Source organism: Thamnophis elegans, chromosome 8 (assembly GCF_009769535.1).
Source record: "Thamnophis elegans isolate rThaEle1 chromosome 8, rThaEle1.pri, whole genome shotgun sequence".
NCBI lineage: Eukaryota > Metazoa > Chordata > Lepidosauria > Squamata > Colubridae > Thamnophis > Thamnophis elegans.
The window spans coordinates 54,562,843-54,585,818 of record NC_045548.1 but is presented as its reverse complement, the minus strand read 5'-3'; the positions used below and the strand labels follow the sequence as shown (position 1 = coordinate 54,585,818).

Genomic DNA, 22,976 nt, shown 5'->3' with positions numbered 1-22,976 from the left:
TAGCAAGGGACGGTCAGCTCCACAATTGATAGGCTTTGGTTAGGACAGATAGATGAAAAGGACACTGTGCTAGGACAGTGGTGGGGAACAGGACTTCCGGTTGGCTCCAGAATTGAATGGGGGGGGGCTTCCAGTTAGGACCTTTCTGGCCCTTTGAGTGTTTAAGATTGCCGACCCCTGAAATATACACTTGACAATTGGAAAAAGATGAGGTGTTCCCTAAGGAATGAATGTTTGCAACCAACATGCAGCCTTGAAACCATAGCTTGCCCGTATGTACTTCATAGGTTGAATCCTGTGATTTGCCTTTTATGGATTGGAGGCACTCAAATACTTTTTTTCAAGGGAACAGATTGATATTTAATTGTAGCTTACAATTGCTCTCATCAGCCATTCGGTCATGCCCAACCTCTGGCCATTCTATGGGTCAATATTCTCCATGCCCCTCTGTCTTGCACCACCTCCTTCAGATCCTCCATGGTCATCTGATGTCATCCTTTATAATGCCAGCCAATAGGTATTAGGGAAGTCCCCTCTCCTTTTTTCACTGATCACTTCCAGCACGCTTGATTTTTCAAAATGAGTCAGCTTGCATGACGTGGTCAAAGTATGATAGCCTTTGGTGATCTTGGCTTCAATTGCCTTGGCTTACAAATGCCATTAGACCAGAAAGGAAAGACAAAGTCCATCATTGCTTAACTTCATAATATGTTTTGTATCTGTAGATACGTAACAATGGCTAGTTTCCATTGTAACTGGAACACCCACCAAAGCCCCCTTAGCTTCTCTCCAAATGCTACCAAATTGTAATTTTTAATTGACTGAAATAAACATAATACTTTAAAAGTAACATAATTGTACAATTTAGGATTCTGTTGTCAATCTATATTATTTTTGTGTGCAGGGTCTGGCATCATGTGGCCCTTGTCTCTAAATGTCTGCCTAGAAAAATCTCACCCAATATCTGCTGAGCGCATACCTTTCACATTTTGCCCCCTTTTTTTTCTATTTTCCTTTTTCACACCCTAATCTATATAAGCTCTATTTGCATCTCAACAAAATTGTTAGATATATCGAGTGCGGGGCATCTTTTCTTCATATTTTAGCCCAATACTTTTTTACCGCAATCTCTCCACTCTGAATACTTCATCTCTCAACTAGAGACCATCATCTCTTTCAAGCTTTTTGGCTTTTTATTTTTGCATCCATTTGCACTGTATCTGTCTCCTCGGTATGCATATCTGTATAAATAAACATGTCAGCTATGGCGCTTTATGCATTTTTATGATTCTCAGATTGTGTTTTCTAAAGTAATCACAAAGTTTGAGGCATGGCTCAGAACTCGCACTGCTTGTGCTGTTTTGAAATGTGTTGTCTTTTACTATTCAGCTCATTTCCTTTCTCTTTTTTTTTTACATGTACATATGCAGTAAATTTGCCTACTGTTACAGGATAAAACTCATATGCTGAAGAGAGGGTCTCAGATGACATCTTTTTGAGATAAAAAGGCAGCTGCTGCTCCTAACTAGTAGCTAAAAAGAAGGGAACTCTCAACAAGATGATGGATGAAGGAGGTGGTGATGATAATGATTGATAAATTATATTGATAGATATTACAATGGTGTGTTCTGCAAAAGTAGCTATTCTATACTTAGGAAGTCAGAGGAAATAGAAATGGTGAACACCATAGTTAGCGATTGAAGCCCCATTCCTTTTTAACATATATCATCACATGGATGTAAAATATAGGGATTGGCTGGGTTTTCAAGTTGTACCTTCCATTTTAACACTGTTTACCACCCCCTGCTGGTACTTACACTTATCTTCATATGGCATTGGTTTTGGAAATCAGATAAAACAATAATATTATATTATTCTTTGCTCTGTAATGTTTATGCTCATTGGACTCTTCCCTCATTTGATGAGCAAAACCGGAAGAGTAATTATTAGAATGACTTTGTGGCATAATAAATAAATTATGAAGATACATACAACTTTTTTTTTAAAAAAAATGTGTAAGTAATGGAGGATTGCCATCTTATAGTGATTTTATGTTTGGTGGCTCGATTCAGTGAAGCAATGATTGATACGTCAGCAATGAAAGAGATAGACATGCAAATATATGCATGCCGATCTCTTGTGTCAGCTTCCTGTCTTAAATAAAGAATGGAACTTATTGCTAGGATTGCATTATTCGCAACAATCCATCTTGTTTCCCTGGCAATAACAACATAAAAGTAGTTGCCATTCCTTCCTTCAGGACATTTTTTCATCCTCCTAGATTGGATAATATACTAATTTTCTTAGCAATTGCAAGATAAGCCAAGGTCATCTAGTTGCTATTTTCTGAATGAAGGTAAGACAGGACTGGGTAAATGCATAAAGATTTCTGCTATTGTAAGGATAACCAACCAGGTTTATTTGTTTGTTTTCTTTTTGGGGCCTTCAGGTTAGTCTTGATTCCTGGCAATTGTCTGGACTGATTCCTACAAATTTTAAAAAGTGTCTTTTTTCTAAACGCGAGAAACTTCCTCCAGATCTGAACTTTACTATTCCAACCAGCCCCTTGAGATGGATCTGGGACAATTTAGCCCAGGGGCAAAATCCAACTTCCTATTTCTGATGTAAAGAAACAGTAACACAAATACCTCCCTCAAAATAGCGTATAAATCAATATTTGAATAATAAATTATCATGTGGCTTCATTTAGGTTACTTCACAACTAAGTTACTTAGCCTATATGTGATTCTAACAGGCGCAAACCACATCAACAAAGATCTACTGATGTGGTGACATAAAAGACAAGCGTCTGTGCACCAGATTTGGTGCCTGAGTTGGAAGCTGTCTGGTTTTGGATGTGTCTGCCTGCTAATACAAAGATGAACAATTTTTAAAATCACATTATTGATACAATTTATGATTTGAAGGATTGTTGCACATCGCTCCTGGTTGGTGGAAGGTGGGTTATCATATGCTAGCTTGCAAGACAGTTTCTACATTTAAAAACCCAAGTTGTATAAAATAGTTTGAGCATGGTTGAGATAAAATGAGGTTTTGAATGAGTTTGTGGCGTACTGATCCAAATGCCAAAACTGACCTGTACCAATTTTACCTCATAAATATTAAATTCAAGGCAATGAAAAATGTTAAACAAGATTCAGTTAAAAACCTTGTAGCTAGCTACAAACACATAGGAGGTTTGTCATTAGCCATAATTGAACAGGGAAGGAAGTCCACAACCAAGGCACCTACACTGAGGCTCTCCTCTTTCAGCTTGATGCAAGACACTTTCTTCATAAATGTGACACCATCGAGAGTACATTCCTGCTACCAATCACTGATGGGGTTGGTACCTAAAGGAGAAAGCAATATTTTTATATCTAGATCCTAAATTCTATAGGACTGGAAATATGAATATAAGTACCTTGTATTAGTTTGGAACAAAATGGCAGTTTATGAGATTCAGCAATTCGTGGGACAAACTATTCTCTTCCCCAAGAGCTAGCCAAGATGTAACTTTTCATAATCAGATGCTAATAAACTGAAAGGATCCTCAAAGTTCTCCAGCTCTGGGTTGATGATATTCTGAACCTTGAAAAACAAATGAAAGTGAAGGAAGAAAAGTAAAACAATTGTCATGAAAATAATGAATCTCCCTGAGCAAAATTCCATCATTGGGTATCAGCCAATCAACACCAGGTTTATTCTGGTATTCTATTAACATTCTGAATTGCAACAGTGATGAAATGTGTTTCCATTACATGTTTCTTAATATGTTCCAGCTGGTCATCATCCAGTGTCAAAACAAAAGGGCCATGCAAGCTCACACAGGGTCACAAGGACTTTGATCCTAGCTGGGCTTTGTAGTTGTGGAAAGAAATGGGAAAATATCAATAAAGGCAGGAGGGACTGTAGGATGGAGAGTGGGAAGGGCAAATAATTTTTCTGGGAGCAGAAAAGAAGTGTTTTATTAAACACGAGAGAAGCGATAGGCATACATCTCCTTGTTTTGTTTTTATGATGGTGATGATCATCATCTTTTTTCTAAAATAGGAGTTGCCCGTCTGGTAATGAGGAAAGCCAGCATGCCTCAAAGAAGAAGAAGAAACTTATATTGATGAACAAAAAAACTCGACCATTTCATCTATAAATGCAAATAAGGAAAATCAGAATGGAAGGGAAAAGCTGATGCCATAAAATAAAGACAAGGATTTCAACATCCTATCATGCCATCAGGTCATATTAAAGTAGCAGGGGTAACTCAAGAAAAGACGCAATAGAAAAAAGGCAAAATAAGACTGCATGCTATTTACCCCAAATGAGTTGAAAACTAAAAAAAAAAAAAGATCTAGCAGTTCCAAAGGGAGAGACTAATAGAGCAATTGGGTCCTCTAGATCAGTGGTTCTTAACCTGGGCAATATCTCTGCCCAGGGAGTGATTTCATTTTTCAGGGGGGGTGATGGAATGAAAAGGGGCAAAGAAGGGTGATGGAGGGCGATGATGGAGCGAGAAGTTTTGGGGACACTTTTGAGACTTTTTTTCATACAGTGAACCGCTGTATATCTGTCGTACAAAAACATCAGATCGCTCACTATTAGTGGATTGAACTGTGTTTTAAAATGGTCCTCCAGCTAGCTTTAGTACAGAACGCTGTACATATGTGAATATGCATCGCTCATCTTCATGCGCGTTACACAGCAGCCTCTATCACTCTACCCATACAGTGGCGCGCCATTGGCCAGAATGGGCAGTGATGGAGGGGTGAGTGTTTCTTTCAAAACATCGCATGCTGAATGGCTGTCCATTGTGATGTCAGCTGTAATGTCAAAGTAACTGTTGAAACTAGGTATGTTTTTTATAGTGTTCCAGTGCAGTCAAAAATTTAATTTGCAGTTAGTGCCTTTCATTTTGAAGACCTTTTTTTTCGGGCATTTCATTTTCTTGCAATTGAATTTTGTTTTCAGTGGTCATTGCATTAAGTGTCTTGAATAATAAGATAATAATGAAATACATGTATCACGAAGTTTGGGAGTAAAGTGATGGGCGGCATCAGAACTTTTCACACAGTTGAGATATGGGAAAAAGACTTGAAATAAATTATTTGCATCGATATGTACTGATGACAATTTTAAAGAAAACAAAAAATGTGTTTGCATAAATTGAAGAATTATTTCCCTGTGTTGTGACTGAGAGGTTATGTTGGGGGAGGGGGGGCGATGATAACTTCAATGGCTCAAGGGGGTGATTCTTTCAAAAAGGCTAAGAACGGCTGCTCTATATTACAAATTCAAATCTAGAACTTCTGCCCCTGTGCAGATACTCACCCAGTGATATTTGCACTGATTCAAAGAAATATTTAATAACTATCCATAATGTATGGTTCATTGTGAGCTTTGTTTAGCTTCAGCTCTGATCTAATTATCAATATTTTTTTTAGTGACCAGACATCTATGAAAAACCTATTTGTAAGAAATGACTCACCATGCTAAAATCTGGGAAAGTGATGTCTTTCCGAAAGAGGGTAATAAACCGGGGGGAAATCAGTTTAGAGAGACAGACTCATTTTTGATAGGTGTTGAACTAGATGTAGGATCCCTGCTACTAATTCCTCTTTTTAAGATATCAATAATTACAAAAACATACAAGAAATATAATTAAAAAGGTGGGGTTTTATCTTCTAGTTTTGTTTTTCTTCGTCCAAGGCTACACTACATTTTTAAAAAAAAAGAGGCCAACGATTACAGAGGTCATAGAAGTGACATGATGTAATCAGAGCAGGAAGTTGTAAAATATGGGTTCGTTTTCTATCAAGTCATGTACACAATTTCAGCTTTAGGGAAAGGTTTGACAGGTGGTACAGCCTTACTTGTCTCCCCTTCTTAAAAACAACAGAAAATTCCTGTTTGCTTCTAAACTTTGTCAATGCATACTTGGTGAGTGGCTTACAAAAATAGATATCAAAACTATATGTCTAAATTCAAAAATTTCATAGTGTTGTTAGTTGCGAAGTCGTGTCTGACCCATCGCTACCCCATGGACAACATTCCTCCAGGCCTTCCTGTCCTCTACCATCCTCTGGAGTCCATTTAAGCTCACGCCTACTGCTTCGATGACTCCATCCAGCCATCTCATTCTCTGTCATCCCCTTCTTCTTTTGCCCTCGATCTTTCCCAGCATTAGGCTCTTCTCTAGTGAGTCCTTCCTTCTCATTAGGTAGCCAAAGTATTTGAGTTTCGTCTTCAGGATCTGGCCTTCTAAAGTGCAGCCAGGGTTGACTGGTTTGACTGCCTTTTTAGTCCAAGGGACTCACAGGAGTCTTCTCCAGCACCATAGTTTCCTTCAGAACAACCCCAGTATACTATTAGGCAGAGAGGGGCAGGCAAGAGGGAGGGACGGAGAAAGAGAGAGGGAGAGAAAGAGAGAGAGCACAATTTCACTCATCCACCCACTAATATTAGCTTTGGCTTCATATACAAATAAATGGAGGTTATGTTTATTGCCTTGAATTATTTCTAGAAGTAAACAAGTTGGGATACAAATAACTAAATTTTATTATTATTTTATTAATAATTAAATTTTATTAGTGGTCTGTTATACCAGCCTTCCCAACCTCCGTCTTCCAGATAGATTTAATTATATCCCGCTTCACTACAAGCCAGTATGACCAGGTATACAGTAATTCATGTAATGCATGGATGGGAGAAAACGAGTTACTAGATTGTTACCCATTTGGGTCTTCACGATCCAAACCCCATTTCAGGCATACTTTAGCTATGGAATAGCCAATTCTCTCAAAGCGCCATTTCATGTCATGACCAGAATTTACCCTTTGCTGCTCAAAGGCCAGATTTTAGATCAGCCATGTACAATTGCCACAGCTAACTGTGGCAAGATCTAAGATGCAAGGACCTTTCTGTCCTGAAACATTGACATTTCCTAACCCGTGTGATGAAATACAAATGTTAAACCTATTGATTTTGGCTCAGGGGATGGAAAACATAGGACAGAAGCTGCGGAGTGACTCAGAGAGCATTGGCAGCTTTGATTTCTGATTCAAGAGTGTTACCCTCTGAAAACAGCATACTGGAATGTAGTGGAAATATGGCTTTCTTTGTTCGTTTGGTTGCTTTAAGTCCAAGCTTCACTTTGGTTGAAAAGGGAAATGTCTGAATGTGAGCAACAGCTTTAAAAATCTGAGAACCAAACAGAAACATTTCATCATAAGAGTGTCTTCTTCGGTGCAAATGCTGCCTGATCCTTTATTTAAAGAAGATTGTCAGGCACAAGAAATCAGGCACTAGGGTTGTTTAAATGTGTACACATTTATTCCATACTGTTTCTCAACAAGAATCTGAACTATTAACGGTCAAGGCAAATTGGCAGTGGATAATAATCAATGGACTCTTGAATGGAATTCAAGGAGTGCTAGACTTAGAGCTCTTGTGAGCATGAAGAGTCTCCAAATTGATGACGTGCTTGATCCTTCCCTCAGCTCAATCTGGTCATCACCTACAAAGATAAATAGCAAAAAAAGAGGGATAGATTCTAGGGAGAAGACTATTTTTATTTACTTAATATGTACTTAATGTATTTCTGTATTGATTCCATATCTTGAAACATCTGAAACTAATGCACACAAAAAAAAACCCTGTAAGAGGATAATTTATAAGGATAGAATTATTATATATTTGTTAATTAAAAAATTAACAAAGTAACATTATGATCAGTTTAAATCAGAGGTGAAATGCTACCAGTTCAGACTGGTTTTCCCAAACCAGTAGTAAAAAATGCTACTGGTTCGGGTGAACTGGTATTTCCAATGATTAGCTGTGATGCGCAATTTATATTAGCTAGAATCGTCATATTTCCTGCTTTCTAGTTAATCTAAATCATGTGGCACAGCGGATTCTCCCCCCTCGCTGTTCTACTTACCTTTGCAGACTTGGAAATCTTCAAAATGTTCCTTTTTTTAGCACTGTGCTGGTGCGCCACAGCCGCACTTGTGCGCTCTCAGTAGCAGACTCATCAAACTGGTAGCAGACTTCAGAGGATTTCACCACTTGTTTAAACCATTCAATAAAATCTCCTCCATGTTCATGCATTACACCTGGATGAAAAGGTGAATTTAACATCTAAAATAACATTGACAGATGTGCTCTCAGAACCACTGAACAAAATCTTTCAGACCTCCTGGAGCACAAGGAAGTGTCAGGGGACTGGCAAAGAGATGATATTGTTCCAATCTTCCAAAAATGGGTGGAGGAGGAGTAGATCCAGGCAACTATGGAGCAATTAGCCTGACATCAATATCTGGGAAAACCCTGCAAAACATAATCAAGGAGCGGATTTGTGAATTAGAGATGACATGATAGCAATCTTCCAGTACTTGAGGGACTGTCACAGAGAAGAGGAGGTTAACCTATTCTCCAAAGCACCCATGGGCAGGGCTAGAAGTAATGGGTAGATGATCATTAAAGAGAGATTCAACCTAGAACTAAGAAGAAATTTTCTGACAGTGAGAAAAAATTAATCAGTGAAATAGCTTGCCTCCAGTCTGCTCAATTCTCAATCACTGGAGGTTTTCAAGAAGATATTGGACAATTGTTTTTCTGGAATGATATAAGATCTTCTGGTGGAGCAGGTGGTTGGACTAGAAGACTTCCAAGGTCCCTTCCAACCTTGTTATTCTGCCTTCTATGTTCTATATTTCACTTTATTTATTTATCCTATTGAACCAAAATCAGACTGAAACTCAACTTCATGAAATAGGCCATGCAAACTTGGCTTGCAGTAGGATTAGGCCCTATTTTTCCATATAAATCATTTCCAGCTGCATCTTCTGGCCATTTCCCAAATATTTGAGCTGAGAGTGCCTACGTTGGCAAAGTAATGTCTGTAGAGATGAGCCGCAGATTATGAATAAGTTCTCTATGCAGTCAGAGTACAACCTTCCATACACATCATCTGTTTTCCTTTGTGGAAGTGATGATATGCAAAGTGGAGAAAACAATTAAGGAATACTATGAGAAATTAAAGGCATGGTATATGGAAAGGAAAAATACAACGATATCTCATTTACACCAACACCATTCACTGCAATAGTGCCTGTGCTTTCATTCTTATGAACAAGCTTTTCTCAACTTCAGCAACAGACTTCAATTCCCAGAATTCCCCAGTCCACATATCTTGAAAGTTGATCAGGCTGAATAACAGTATTGTAAACTATCTTTGCTTCCGTCACATCCATGCCTAATATATTATCTTTTCTTTCAACTTGCCTCTTTCTGGTTGAGGGTCTCATCAACTTTATCCAGCCATGACTTTCTCACACTTCTCCTTTCTCTCAATTCATTCACTCGTTCATATTTTTGTTTTTCAATTTGTTCTCTTTCATAAGTGAAACATCTTAATGCAGTACTTCCCAAACTGTATTCGTTGGAATCCTTATATTTCTTCCATATTAGTTCCTTAGCAGTGAGATATTATGGGTCCCTTTGTTGGAAGAAAATTTCCTGAGTTCATTCCCAGCTGGGAAGCAGCTAGCGATGCCGTGAAGAAGTAGACATGGAAGTAGCTGCCAGAAAAGGGATCCTTTAATTCAGGAAGGCAAGAAAAGTAGTGACGCAGCTAGAACGTTCCTGACTTGCAAGCAAACTTGGAAGTGTGACTCTAAGCCTTTTATGCTTAATTCGCCTTTGAAACTCCTGCAGCTTGATGGGTTTTGATGTGTTTCTGATTGCCCTGGGTTTTGTTTTCCTGTTTTAGTGGGTTAATTTGATCCCAGGTCTTCTGTTTTTCCTGTCCTAGGAGTTAGTCCTGTCAGGGAGGCAGAAAAAAAGGGAGTTTTCATTTACTTTGGAGAGTTTATTTACAGCCTGACTCCCCTTATTTTAATGGCTCTACCTAAGCTCTTAGAACAGCAGTTCTAAGTTTTTCTTGGTTCTCTTAAAGGGGGAAGGCCTGGCTTGAGTCTATTGGCACTGTTTTCTGAGATTTCTGGTGCTGAGAGGTTTCTTGCACTGTCCTTTTGGAGTGTACCTCTAACACCTCAAGGGCAACCATTGCCTAATTTTATTCCAGTTATGCTCACACGCTTGTATACTGTAATATGCAGTCTACATTGAAAACCAACATATTTCTATCTTAATTTCACCAACTTAGAGGTACATGCAATATATTGACCCAGGCATTTTTCAGATCAAGTGAAGTTGATATTATTTCTGCTATTACTATAAAGTAGTAACATCCCTGACTTACAAGCATTCATTTAGTGACCATTCAATGTTATCACAGTGCTGAAAAGTGACTTATGACTGGTCCTTGCACATATGACCATTGTTGCATCCCTGGGTCACAAGCTCACGATTTGGGCACTTAGCAACTGGCATATATTTAAAATGGTTGCAGGTCATTCAATCACCATTTGTAACCTTCCCACCCAGCTTCCAACAAGCAAAGTCAATGGGAGAAGCCAGATTCATTTAATTACCTTATAATCCATTTAACAACCATACCAAAAAAAAAAAAAAAAAACCTGACTACGAATCACTTAATAACCTCATTACAGTGGTGGAAATTCTAGTCTCAGTTAAGGTTCCAACTATACCTGTATGGTGGTTTTATGTGTCACTTCATCATTTCTAAAATGCTGAGTTCTAATGCATATTTGTAACTTACTTATTCATGCTTGACTGTGTGTAGCAGCATTATACTCTTATATAAGCATAATAGTTTTTTGCTTTTGAACAACAGCAACCAGACGTTGTTAAGATATAATACATGTCTGCTACCATCTGTTGCTACAATAAAGAGTTACCCGTTGTAAATGTAGATTCAGAAACCGTCTTACCATATATTATAAATTTATATATTTCGTTTTAAAAAGCAGTAGTAGGAAAAAGGCCACTCAATGACAGAGGCAGATTTTTTTTTTCAACTTAATGCATGACATATCTTACTTGATTTGCTCCCATAGCATTTAAGGCCTCTAAGGCAGGGATGTCAAACTGGATTTCTTCGAGGGCCAGATCAGCATTGTATTTCTTCTCCACGGGCCAGCCAGTGGGGGTGAGGAGACACCTCCTGCAGTACTCTGCTGGCCAAAAATGAGCCATCGGGGGGTGGGGGGGAGAACATGCAGCCTCCCTTGCCCCATTTTGGCTGGCAGAGGCATCACAGATTTGGCCTGTGGGCCTTGAGTTTAATACCTCTGTTCTAAGGCCTTACATTAGCTGACATTGAAAGAAGAGATTTGCTCATGTCAGATGATCATTATTAGATAACAAATGCTAGCATATTTTCCATGAAAATTTGGATATCCAGCTAGTGTGACTTTTTTTTTTTTTACTTTGCTGGAATGTTATTTTCATTCACATAAATAACAACAGATAGTTTTTGAGAGATTCCTACTTGAAGCAAAACCTGTGAGGCGTATATGTATTTTCCTGGCATTCTCCCAACTCTTTCCAAAGATAAAGTACATGATGAACATCTGGTTCACACTATTAAAACCTTAATTAAAACTGAATTTCTTTTCCAGAATAACACCATCTGTCATAGCTCAAGCTCTTGCTTTCTAAACAGAGAACCATCTCTTTCCCTCATCCCCTTATCCCATAGAACAATTCTCTAATTGTTTCTATCTGCCAAATATCTTTTCTTGAAGACCAAAATTAGCAAGATCTTGCTGTTTTATTTTTTGCTCCTTTCAAGGAGTCATTGGATTTGATTTAGGAAAACCCAATTTCAGTCATATTTATTGGATTCTAATAGTAAATCCTTAGGCAATTGTGAATAGATTTCTATTTTTCATTAAAAATGGGGATTACATTGGTGATTATCCTTTTAAATATTGATGTTTGCATGTGTCTTTGTGTGCGTATATATAGTCTGCATGCTTTTAAAGAGAGAAGAGATTTTAAAAGTCTGCATGCCTTGAAAAAGAGATCTATAAGCTTATCCAGACAACTTGCTGAAATGAAAAGATTACCATCTCCAATAATAGCAAGTAAACTAAGAGCATATTTTCTTGATTAGGTTAACAAAGCCAAAATATTGCTCAATCAGTCAACCTTTCTTTTTAGTGCTTCTGTTATTATCACAACACAATGAATACATAGTTGGAATTTGAAGCAAATAGTTTGAAGAAATAATGTGAAGCTTTGGATAATGGTGTGCACCTTTGTTGATTTGTCGGTTTAATTTTCTTTATAAATATTTTTAGTTATTTTCTGCTTCTTTCTAGTTTAATTCAAAATCGTCTTCTAAAGTGAACTCTGACCTCTGACCTTGACTGTTCCTAAAGTTTCTGCCCACTTGCATCAAGACTGATAAAGTCGTTGAGCCAAGAGAAATTGGGCATTCCTGCTATAACTCAACAGGGCGTCAAACATCAAATGACACATCTGTACATCCCTCTGAGATCAGCTGGAGTTGCCTTACCTCCTTCAGCCCTAATTCCTTGTGCCTCCCATTTTAGACTTTAGGGAAAACAAGGGATATGTCCTCTCCTCTACCACCCTCACCCCCCCACCAGCAGGGAATTCCATCAATCACTGCACCTGAACTTGCCCCGTAGTAAACTGTTAGAACTGAACCGGCCTTATCACCAAGGCAGAGTAGAGGCAGATTGTGCAGATAGAACAAGTCTACTTTATGTTGCTTTACAGACTGGAGGACAGCATACTGGCTGCCTCAGTACGACCAAGGGATAACTTTCTGTGGGGCTAAACAAGGTGAGGCAACCATGATGGAAAGCCATTTGGCGTGTTTTATTTTGGCGCCAATAACTTCCCTTTTCATCTACCTTAAGGAAAATTGTCAGAGTTGAAGGATCAGCGGCTAAATGATCTTCAGCAGCTGAACAAGATAAGAGCAAACAAACCAAAGGTTAATCCAGACAAGACAGAAATGTTCTCAGTCCTGGAAAGGGCATCAGCCTGTGCTTGATTAGGTGATTATCCTTTGTTTAAATATTCAGCACTGTAGCTTGAATTTGAATGTGAATACCTAAGTTTTTTGTTGTCCAAGATTGCATTTACAAAGCTGCACACTTCCAAAAGATTTGAAACCAGACATACGCTTATTTATATAGTATAGCCCTTTATATAGCCCTACTTTGACATGTTTGATGCTGACATTTTGTTTGTTTCTTTTGAGATAGTTACCTATCTCAAGTAACTGTGAATAATTCTGAGGAAAAAGTTCTTTGAAATCTAAGGTACTCCAAAAGGTTATATCCAGATTAGTGATCCAAGGGGTACTTAATACAAAGGCATCTATTTCCAACTATGATGATGCCAAAATGGCAAAATGTACAGTATGATGTCTCATTTAAGGACATAAAGGTCATGGCGTTACAACAATGTGATGCTTATTTGTCACTGTCTCCTTCGTATTTTCATTTCCTACAGATGTCTATGATTTGTCTGGACGCAAAAATAAAACCCTACATCAGATGGAGAAAAGTTACTGCCTCTCAGATGTTCAACTAGAAGTCTGAGCATTCCTGATGACCTCAGATAACATGGTCAGTGGGAATGATGGAAGCTACAGTTCTGTCACATTTGTTAGGGTACAGTGGTTAAGGTACCAGATTAAAAACTGAGAGACAGTGTGTTCTAGTCCCACCTTTGGCATGAAAGCCAGTTGGGTGATTTTCAGTGGTGGGTTGCTAACTGGTTTACTACCAGTTCACCTGTGCTCCTGCGCACACAACACTTCTGTACATGCGCAGAAGCTTCTGCGCATAAGGAGAAGCATGCAGGTGAGTGGGCGGAGCCTCTCGCCGCCACCACTACCGGTGCGGCCAAACCAAGCCAAAACGGGAGCAACCCACCTCTGGTGACTTTGGATCAGTTACTCTCCCTCAGGCCAAACTTCCTCACAGAGGAAGTGGGGAAAATAGGAGGAGGAAGGAATATTAGGTATGTTGGCTTCCTTGAGTTATTTATAAAAGTAATAAAGGCAGAATGAAAATAAATAAAATACGACCCAGTAATCAGAAAGACATTTTCCCAGAGCGATCCACCCAGATTTTAAGACAATGAGACCATGTGAAATGGAGTTCTGGGTGACTGCTTCCAAGTCTTGCCAAAGAAAAGCTGTTATCATTTGAACATTCAGAAAGAGTTATTATATCCATGCTGATTTGCTATTAAATCTGTTGGATTCTGCTTCTCACCTACCCTCCAATGCCATCTTTGTGAAAGAATGAAGAATTGGGAACTGAAGAAAAGAGACCGTGACTAGGGGACAATCAGACAAGAAAGGGGGTGGGAGCCTGAAATCACTGAATGGTCAGAGAAAGAAACTTGGGAAAGAACCACCCTAATTAATCAGATGGCTAAAAGTAGCAGTGGAAGTTGATATGTGCAGACTTGTGAGATTCTATTAATGCAGACTTACAATAAAGTAGACTTAGCTTATGTAGTCATGTAGTCATGCTTACCTAGGAAGGCTAACAATCTTATTGATTTTGAGTTTCTCAGGGTTAATATTTTAATTATAACTTGATTTCATTGTGAGCTATCTTGAACACACTTTTTTTTACACTAAATCAGGATAAAGTCTTCCATTGTAACTTCAAGAGAGTGTGAAGCAACTTCAAACAGATACACACACATAAACACACACACACACATCCTGGTCCTTAAGGATTTTCATCTAGTGGGACATAGGGTAGTAATATAGTATATATACTACTCTAGGATAGTAATAGTAGCCTTTTTTTGTATTTATATAACATCTGACACCCAAACCATGTGTACAACTTCATGTACTGAACAATTCCAAATGTTATTTTCCCCATTTTAACAATGGAAAGAAATGAAGAGCAAAGGACTCAGGGGCCTTATGCCAATGACAGGCTGTAACGCCACTAATTTTAAATCCTTTGATTAATATAATTTTCCTTTTGCAACATGGTGGTGGAGGGAGATAATAGGTAGCAGTTAAACATCATATCTCTTACTTGGTGATAAACACCATTTTGTTTCTGAAAATAGATGAAAAATAATATCAGCATCTGTAACTTTTTTTTAAAAAAAACTTGCATTCATAGTTCTCTAGCTGCTCTTTGTCTATAAAAATCTATATTTAAAAAGAAGAAACAGTGAGTATTAGCTTCAATGTGTTTCAACCAGCATGTCTTGTCAGTCCAGTTATGGAACCAGAAAGAATTTTTTGCTACCCCAATCATTTGTATTCTTCAGATTAACTTCACGATCCAGGATATTTGACCCCAAATCCAGCTGCTATTGAACCACTGATGGTCAAACACTAATGAGGTAAGTTTGATTCCATAAGCAAGGAAAGGAATAACTACATAATACCTTGCCAGGCAAATAAACTGGAAATAGTTTACCTTAATGGAATTGCCATTGGATTTTTGCATAGATAGGGCAGAGGAAATGTCTATTAAGAACCAATCCTTGCTCAATCAACTTAAAGAAATCACAAACAAATGAAAAAAACCTTATGACATTTCCTACTTTTATTTATTTTTGCCCATTAGTAATGTACTCAATTCTCTCCTGGCAAAACAAGTCAAGAACAATAAAAAAAATCAGGTCAGAATAAGATGATTTGTAGAGTTTTACATGCCCTTTCTCCCTTCATCATGTGATTGGTGAATCGATGGCTACTGTAGGAAGTTAGCATCCACCCCTCTACTAGAAGAATGAAATATCCTAGGAAATATTAAAAAGGCAGAATGTTATATTTCCCTGGGTGAGAAATGGAGAAAAATGTTTTTAGGCAGGAAACAGATTCACTCTTAATAGCCTCCCCTGCCCGACTTTCGTCAATGGGCCATTAAGGCCTGAGCCAGTCTATTCTACATAACAAAGATCTACCCTATTTCATTGCCCTTTATTGCACCACCCACAAGTTTCAACCAAACTTAGCACACAGTCAACCTACAAAGCTAACTATGACCTCTGACAGCAACCAATCAGGATACTCTTCCTGTACCCCAGAAAATTCAAAGCCCAGAGACAGCATAAAACCCAGGGACTCTCAGCATCTCTTCCCCTTCATCCAGGAGCTCCAAGGCATGTGATCCTGTCCACCATTAAACCATCTTTCCAAACAGCCTCCATGTTTCAAGTGTCTTTTTCCCCACTTGGAACTGAACCCAGATGGACATTTCTTCCAACCCTACATTAGTATTCCTTCAGCTATGAAAGGATATTTTCAAATAGTAGGTCAGCAACCCAACTGCCCTGATAAATTTCACAGTAAAGCAAATACCTTTTTCCAATACCCAGATTACCTCTATCAATATTCCCAATTTTGCCCAATTCTGCTGTATGAGGTAGCAGAACCCAGTGAAATCCAGACAGACATCAAAGGCTTTTTTAAAAGGAGAAATTGCAATCCAGGGAACTAGAATATGAGGCACTTCAAACTTTCCTCCATTGATTCCCTGGGAGTGGACTTTTTCAAAATTTAGTCTGCTTGCCCTGTTAGACTGTACTGTAAATTTCAGTGGAAATCATTGTATAAGAGAAATATTTTCAGCTGATTTCCAATGTAACATATGCTGGAATCATAACAAAACAGTTATGCTCAGGTAGATGTAACATATTTAGATTTTTAAAATGTCCCAGTTGCTCAAATTGCTTAACTATTATGGGACCTCAGAGCTACACTTTTTCTGTCTTCTGCAACAGCATTCCTCCTGACTGTCTGAACTGAGGATGCTTCATGGATGAGTAGTGAAATGTCTTCAAGAAAGAAAAAAAGCAAAGTTCAGTTGCTTTTTGAAAAAGCATATTTGGGACAGTCATGACCTGGTTTACTGAAACTTTCCATAGATGTTTATTCCTCCTGACTCTGCACAGATTGACTATTAGGAAAGCTTGAAAAAAATAGTTCTTCTGGCAGATCAGGGCATTCTATGTGCCTGTTTAGTAATAGGATATTTTAATTTGGGGGCAAAGGCAGTGGTGGGTTCAGAATGGTTCGGACCGGTTCAGTCGAACCGGTACTGGTTTGGCGGCCTGGGTCGTTGAAACTGGCAGCGACCAAGGCCTTCCATGCCCCTGAACCGGTTCTCTGTTTTGTTTTTTGTTTCTGCACATACGCAGAGCAATTTTTATTGCACTGCGCATGCGCGCATGCGGCACACCCACAAGTGAACTGCTGGAACCCACCCCTGGGCAGAGGTAACTTTGGCATTTCCTAGCATGGGGTTTTGGTTTTATTTGTTCCCCTTTGGTTGGGATGTTTTGTTTTGCTTTTAAATATGTATTTAATGATGTGATTTTAATTCTTTGTATGTCACCTTGATTCATCCAGCCCTCTTCCATTTTGGGATATTATTAATGGAATAAAATAAATGACTGAGAATCACAGAATTAAATTAAATCACATCCCCATCCTTTTCAATTATGCCAGTGACTATCCTTTGTATTGCAACTTTATGCTGTGGCTCTTCCTCCTATCCAGGGGTGGGCTTCAAAAATTTTAGCAAGGGGTTCTCTGCATGGTTGCTGGGTGGCTGTGGCCATGGTGAGTGCGGCCTAGTCATCCTCCCCAGGCTCTGGAGGCTTTCCTTGAGCCTCTGGGAGGGTGAAAACGGACTCCTCAGATGCCAGAGGCCCTTTGGAGCCTGGAAACAGGCCCATTTCCAGCCTTCCCAAACCTCCGGTAGGCCTGTTTTTTTACCCTGCCGGAGACTCTGCATACACCCTGCAGTTACCTGCATCCAAAATAGGCTGCGTGGGGACTCCTGGGAGGGGTATAGTGTGGTGGGCGGAGCCAGCCAGGAGTGGGATTTGAGAGTTGTCTGAACTGCAAGAATCTTCGCTAAAGATTCTCCAGAACTCCTGCGAACTCCCAGCAGCCCATCCCTGTTTCTCAAAGTTATTCTCACAGCCCATTAAATGGGGCAAAATGGTGTGTAAATATAAAATATGTACATGTAACCCTTTGCCTCTCTTTGAAAATCACTTTTCATCCCTTACATAATTCATAAATGCTCTCCATGTTAGGGAAATAAGTATAATACTTTTCTCCACAGTTGTAAAGACAACAACAAGATTTGTGACATAACAGAATCTATGTAAAAATTGAATGTTCTTTTGAGGGAATACTGGTGGAACTTGCAAACATCAAATACTTACGAAATTTAAGACGGTAAAAAATGGTGCCTAATCCAGTAGATTTCTCTTCACATTGGTTAATCAGAGCCAGGGGTAGCCTGCTATGGGTTCACCCGGGTTTGGGAGAACCCATAACTAGCATAAGAGAACCTCCAATTCCCATCCCTGGCTGGTCTGCTACCCCACCCCACCCCACCCCTCTCACCCCACCCCACCCCACCCAGGAGTCTCTCTGGAGCCTCTGGAGCCCAAAGGAGGCAGTTTTTGCCCTCCCAGAGGCTCAAGGAAAGCCTCCAGTGCCTGGGAAAAGTGAAAACGCCCCCCCCCCCCCACTGTGGTACAGGAGGCGCTAGGTCACGCCCACCATGGCCACGCCCTCCCATCAACCAGGCAGCGAACCTGTTGCTATAATTTTTGACGCCCATCCTCGATCAGAGTCTATTAAAAGCCCAGGAGCAAGATATTAGTGTGTGATCATTTCCTTTCCAATAACTGGGAGAACTATAGAATCACTATATATGTGAAAGTCACATATATGTGTGAAATTTTAACTATTGTATTCTTATTTTTAATTTATATAAATTTGTGTGTGTGTGTGTGTGTTTTGTCTTGCCTGTAAGCCGCCCAGAGTCCCAAGGGAGTGGGCGCCATACAAATGTCAATAAATTCAAATTCAAATTCAAATCACTGATACCAACAGCAATCAATACCAATCATGGCTATTATTCTCCATCAAGTTGTCAACTCCCCTTTTGAAAAACACCAAATTGGTAGTCATTACTGACTCCTACCCTAGTGAATTCCAGAATTCAGCTATGTACTTTATGAGGAAATACTTCACAAGGATTATTTTATAGTATCTCTTTTACAGGTGGTTTAACCAATAAATCTCTCTAGACCTTATATGGAGTTTTATTCATGTAACAGTTTTCTTTATCTACATCTCTTTCTCAAGTCTCTTTCTAGTTTTCTCCTTTTTGACTTCCTTTATTCCTTAGAGAGAATGCTTTGAGGTATTGTACCACAGAAATATCAACAAAGAGATTCCATCACTCATCACTTAGTTTTGTTGGATAATAAGGATTTTGCCTGGGAGAATGAAAATTCTATTATTCTATCTACTCTTCCAAATCAGTCTCTCTTTTTCTTCTTCCCCTTTCCCTTCCCCCTACTAATTTTTCTTCACCCATGATGCTAATGCTCAAGGATAATTAACAGTGTGATTATCTCCCCCCTCCCTTCTGTACACCTTTTTCTGTTGTTGTAAAATCTCAAATGCTTAGAAAACCATCAAGCAGTATTTTTCCCTGAGGTGATAGAATGAAAATGGGTTATGTTTTATTTTCTTTTTGTCACTAAAATAGTAGAAACTGGAGTTGGGAAATTCTTACTATGATCATGCAATTATTATGACAGCTCTCTGAGTATTCCTATCCTTCATAATATGGAAACAAATTTCAAACTGGCTTTGTGCCATTTCATTTCTTGGTCTTTTATTAGCAGATATTTGGCATAAGTTAAATTCCTTGCAGGAATCTCTGGTGCAAGTATCACTTTTAAATAGGCACATTAAAAATTGTAAAAAAAAATAAAAACAGTAAAAAGAATATTATGAAGGAAGAAGATGCTTCTTGATGAAAGGAGCTTAAAATTATTTTATGCAAACTATACTTGAATTGTCCTACATTTCTTAACTTAATAACTTTCCTTTGAAGAATGTTATTAAAAGCTGATAGGTTTTGGTACATTTTGGTGATTCTGAGATTAATCCCTGGCAAAACAGAACCATTATATATGTGAAAAGAAAATACTGTGGGCTTTAATCAAAATGGTTACTTTCCAACCAGCAAGCCAACAGAAATCTAACTTTAACTGTCCTAATCAAAACATAGAGAATTCACATATCAGTTTGGAACATCTGATAAATTGGAAGAAAATGTGTTTTCCATAGAGTTGCCGATTCCTGGAAATCTTTCCCAAATATTTTTTTTATAGATCTAACTAGGCTCTATCCTGTTTTCTTCCGGTTTCCTGATCTTGCCTTTCTGTCTGTCAATATTGTAATCTCAACTATGTAGTAAGACTGGAAGAAAATGTTCTGATCATGTTGCTACATTTTAATTCTGTCTCTTAGATACCACTCCACCACGTCTGTCAATAGATATTATGACACAGATATTTCATACATATGCAAGTTTTCATAGGAGATCTTTATTTTTGTTTAGGGGAGAAACTTCCCTAACGTTTTGGGAGAGAAACTTCCTTACAATATACAGATGTAACAGATTAACAGAGTTGGAAGGGACCTTGCAGATCATTTAGTCCAAGCAGGAGACCCTACATCTGCCTCTGCCTAGAGCTTTGGGCTTTTTTCTTACTTCATAACAACCATTGTCAGTTTTCATCCTCTCTTCTTCCTCAAATATTTCAGTGAGAATCTATCTCTAGATCATACTCATATTACTTAATTTAGATTTGGTAAGCAGTTTCAAAGAAAACCTGTTAGCCTAATCGGAAAAGTACTGTAAATAATGTGCTTCTATTTTGAACCACAACTTCACCTCCCACATAAAAAATGCTGAAATTATTTTTAAAAACCATTCTTGTTCAAACAGAATATTTAGTTTAGCTGACTTGGCAAAAGGAAATAACATTGCTGAACTCCCACTTCATTGGGGAAAGTGGAATATATATTATGTATAGATGCATCGTTTAACCTCCTGAAGGCAGTGAAGGTCACATCTATGTTATTTGTTCAGTGAAACTAGGCATGCTTCCTTCCTTCTTTATTATTATGTCTTTAATTCATCTGATGAATTAGATTTCATGCCTGTATGAACTAATGCTAAAGGCAACTACTGCTGCCTATGCATGCAGCTTAATGCGTGAAAGGTGACCCTATTCGTACATTTCCATTGATGGGTGGACAGGAAAGGCAGTACTCAATGCACTACAGAAAATGAAGGCATAATAGTTGTGGGCATTGGTTGTAGTCATCACCCTGCTGGCTCAGGAATTCTGGGAATTAAAGTCCACAAGTCATAAAAGGACCACCATTTCCTATCTTTGGTTTAGAGGATGGAGGTTCCGTGAAACACCATGGGAGAACATTATGGATAGGACAGCAAGAGAAATCGGGAAGGTCCATAGCAAGTATCTTTATTGAGTTGATATTTTTCTTTCTCTTTTGACCCTGGATTTCTGGAAGGGTTGGTGGATTTACTTTCTTTTTTAAGGCAGTAAATGTTGCTTTCTTTTCTTTTCTTTTTAATTAATGGTACATTGTTTATCTACCCACCTATTCCTATTAATAATCTGACAGCTGTGTTCTGAATTTATTTTTAGTCTTCAAGGTTAAACGTATGCATTCATTAAGTTCAAACTGGATCACTCTAGGCATAGTACTGTAGTCTAAACTGTACTTAATACTACAGAGCATCTAAGGTATTACAGATTTAATACTATCTCCAAACTCTGTAGCTGAGCTTCCAGAGAGGGAAAGATTTCATCCAGTAGCAACAGTAGTACTAGTCTTACAAGTAGCAGTAGAATATTGAGGACCACGGTGGCCATTATATATGCATATAATTATGTACTTATCTAGAAAATCCTGAAGGTAAAATTATTTAATACATGCTATAGCAATTACTATACACCAACCTTAGTGTGCTTCTATGATTATGTTTTTCTCTCCAGGATTTCTCAACATTTCAATAAAAGTTGAAGAAAATTTGCATCTCTAGATCTCTTTTTTCTTCTGCAAGTCAGCAAATAATTGGAAGGTAAAACTGTCCAACTTTATTATGCAATGTCTTGTCATAGGAGACAAATCTAATATTTTAATAAGGGACTTGTTTGGAAGAAAGAAGAGAGAATGAATGAATTGTGCTAACTGACTGTGTTTTGTAACCTCATTTTGCAAAGAAACAGGATAACATAAATTATAATTTACTGTACATTTCAAAATTATCATTTACACCAATTGGGTTTATTTGACATGCTAAACTATAACAAATCAAATTATTTGGATGAAGTATGCTAAAGAAATTTAGAAGAGAAATTTTGTATGAAAAGTTAAAATGTTTGAAGGAAGATCTTTTCAAAATAAAATTAAAGAAAGGAAAAAGAACATCAGTAACATTTCCATGTCACACATTACAAATTAGCTCAGTTAATGTGGGTCATTTCGAAACAAAAAAAGCAATAGAATGCTCTATATAACTGAAGTAAAAAAACTGAGTCCTACAAATATTAATAATACAACTATCTTTGTAAAAATCAAATATACCCCTATTCTAGAATTAGGGGTATAATAGTTTCCAACACTTTTCTAATAATAGTGGCATTTTACAGCAATCTATGGCATTAGAGAGAACTGTGTTTTCTTTACATATAGTCAGCATGGCAAAAATAGATTTAGAAACTTCAGCAAAATATCCCTTTCCTGTATTATGATTAAATATTGTTAAAATGGGAAGGGTTGGTATCATTTGGTTCAATATTTCCAAATTACTCTGGCAATACAGAAAAGTTCTTAATGATATAGCTAGAATGTTGTTGACCTAATATTATGGCATTCTGTCAAAGAGACATTATGACATTCTGTCAAATAAAAATCAGCAAAAAAGGAATAATCTGAATTATAAATCATACCACATATATATTTCTACAAGGAATATTTCACAGCAATTAATCAACAAGAACAGTTCAATGATTTACAGACTTTCATAATAGAAAAAAATCAAATATATTAAGAAAAATGCATCTTGCGCCAAATGGCACACTAGGCTAATGCCTATCATACTTGATAGACCTATTGTAAAGTTTTATGTGGCAAAATACAATTATTATCATTCAGTCATAGGCTA

At 38.0% G+C, this 22,976-nt stretch overlaps 2 long non-coding RNA genes across 6 annotated transcripts in view; one reads left to right on the top strand and one right to left on the bottom strand.

The window, feature by feature from the left end:
- Positions 1-564: 564 nt before the first annotated feature.
- The window catches only part of LOC116512555, a 59,521-nt gene continuing 37,109 nt past the window's right edge, over positions 565-22,976 (bottom strand). The window contains exons 2-4 of one of the 5 annotated variants that reach the window (XR_004255897.1): positions 7,934-9,817; positions 3,425-3,591; positions 565-647 (exon numbers count right to left, since the gene is read on the bottom strand). This is a non-coding gene — a long non-coding RNA (uncharacterized LOC116512555). Of the gene's footprint in view, positions 648-1,389; positions 3,592-6,188; positions 6,360-6,597; positions 7,511-7,933; positions 9,818-22,976 lie in introns of those variants that run through there. The other 4 variants (XR_004255896.1, XR_004255894.1, XR_004255895.1 and 1 more) reach the window with 4 other exon arrangements.
- Positions 2,289-4,986, top strand: LOC116512556. Its single transcript, XR_004255898.1, has 2 exons — positions 2,289-2,356; positions 4,054-4,986. It is a non-coding gene; the product is annotated as an uncharacterized LOC116512556 (long non-coding RNA).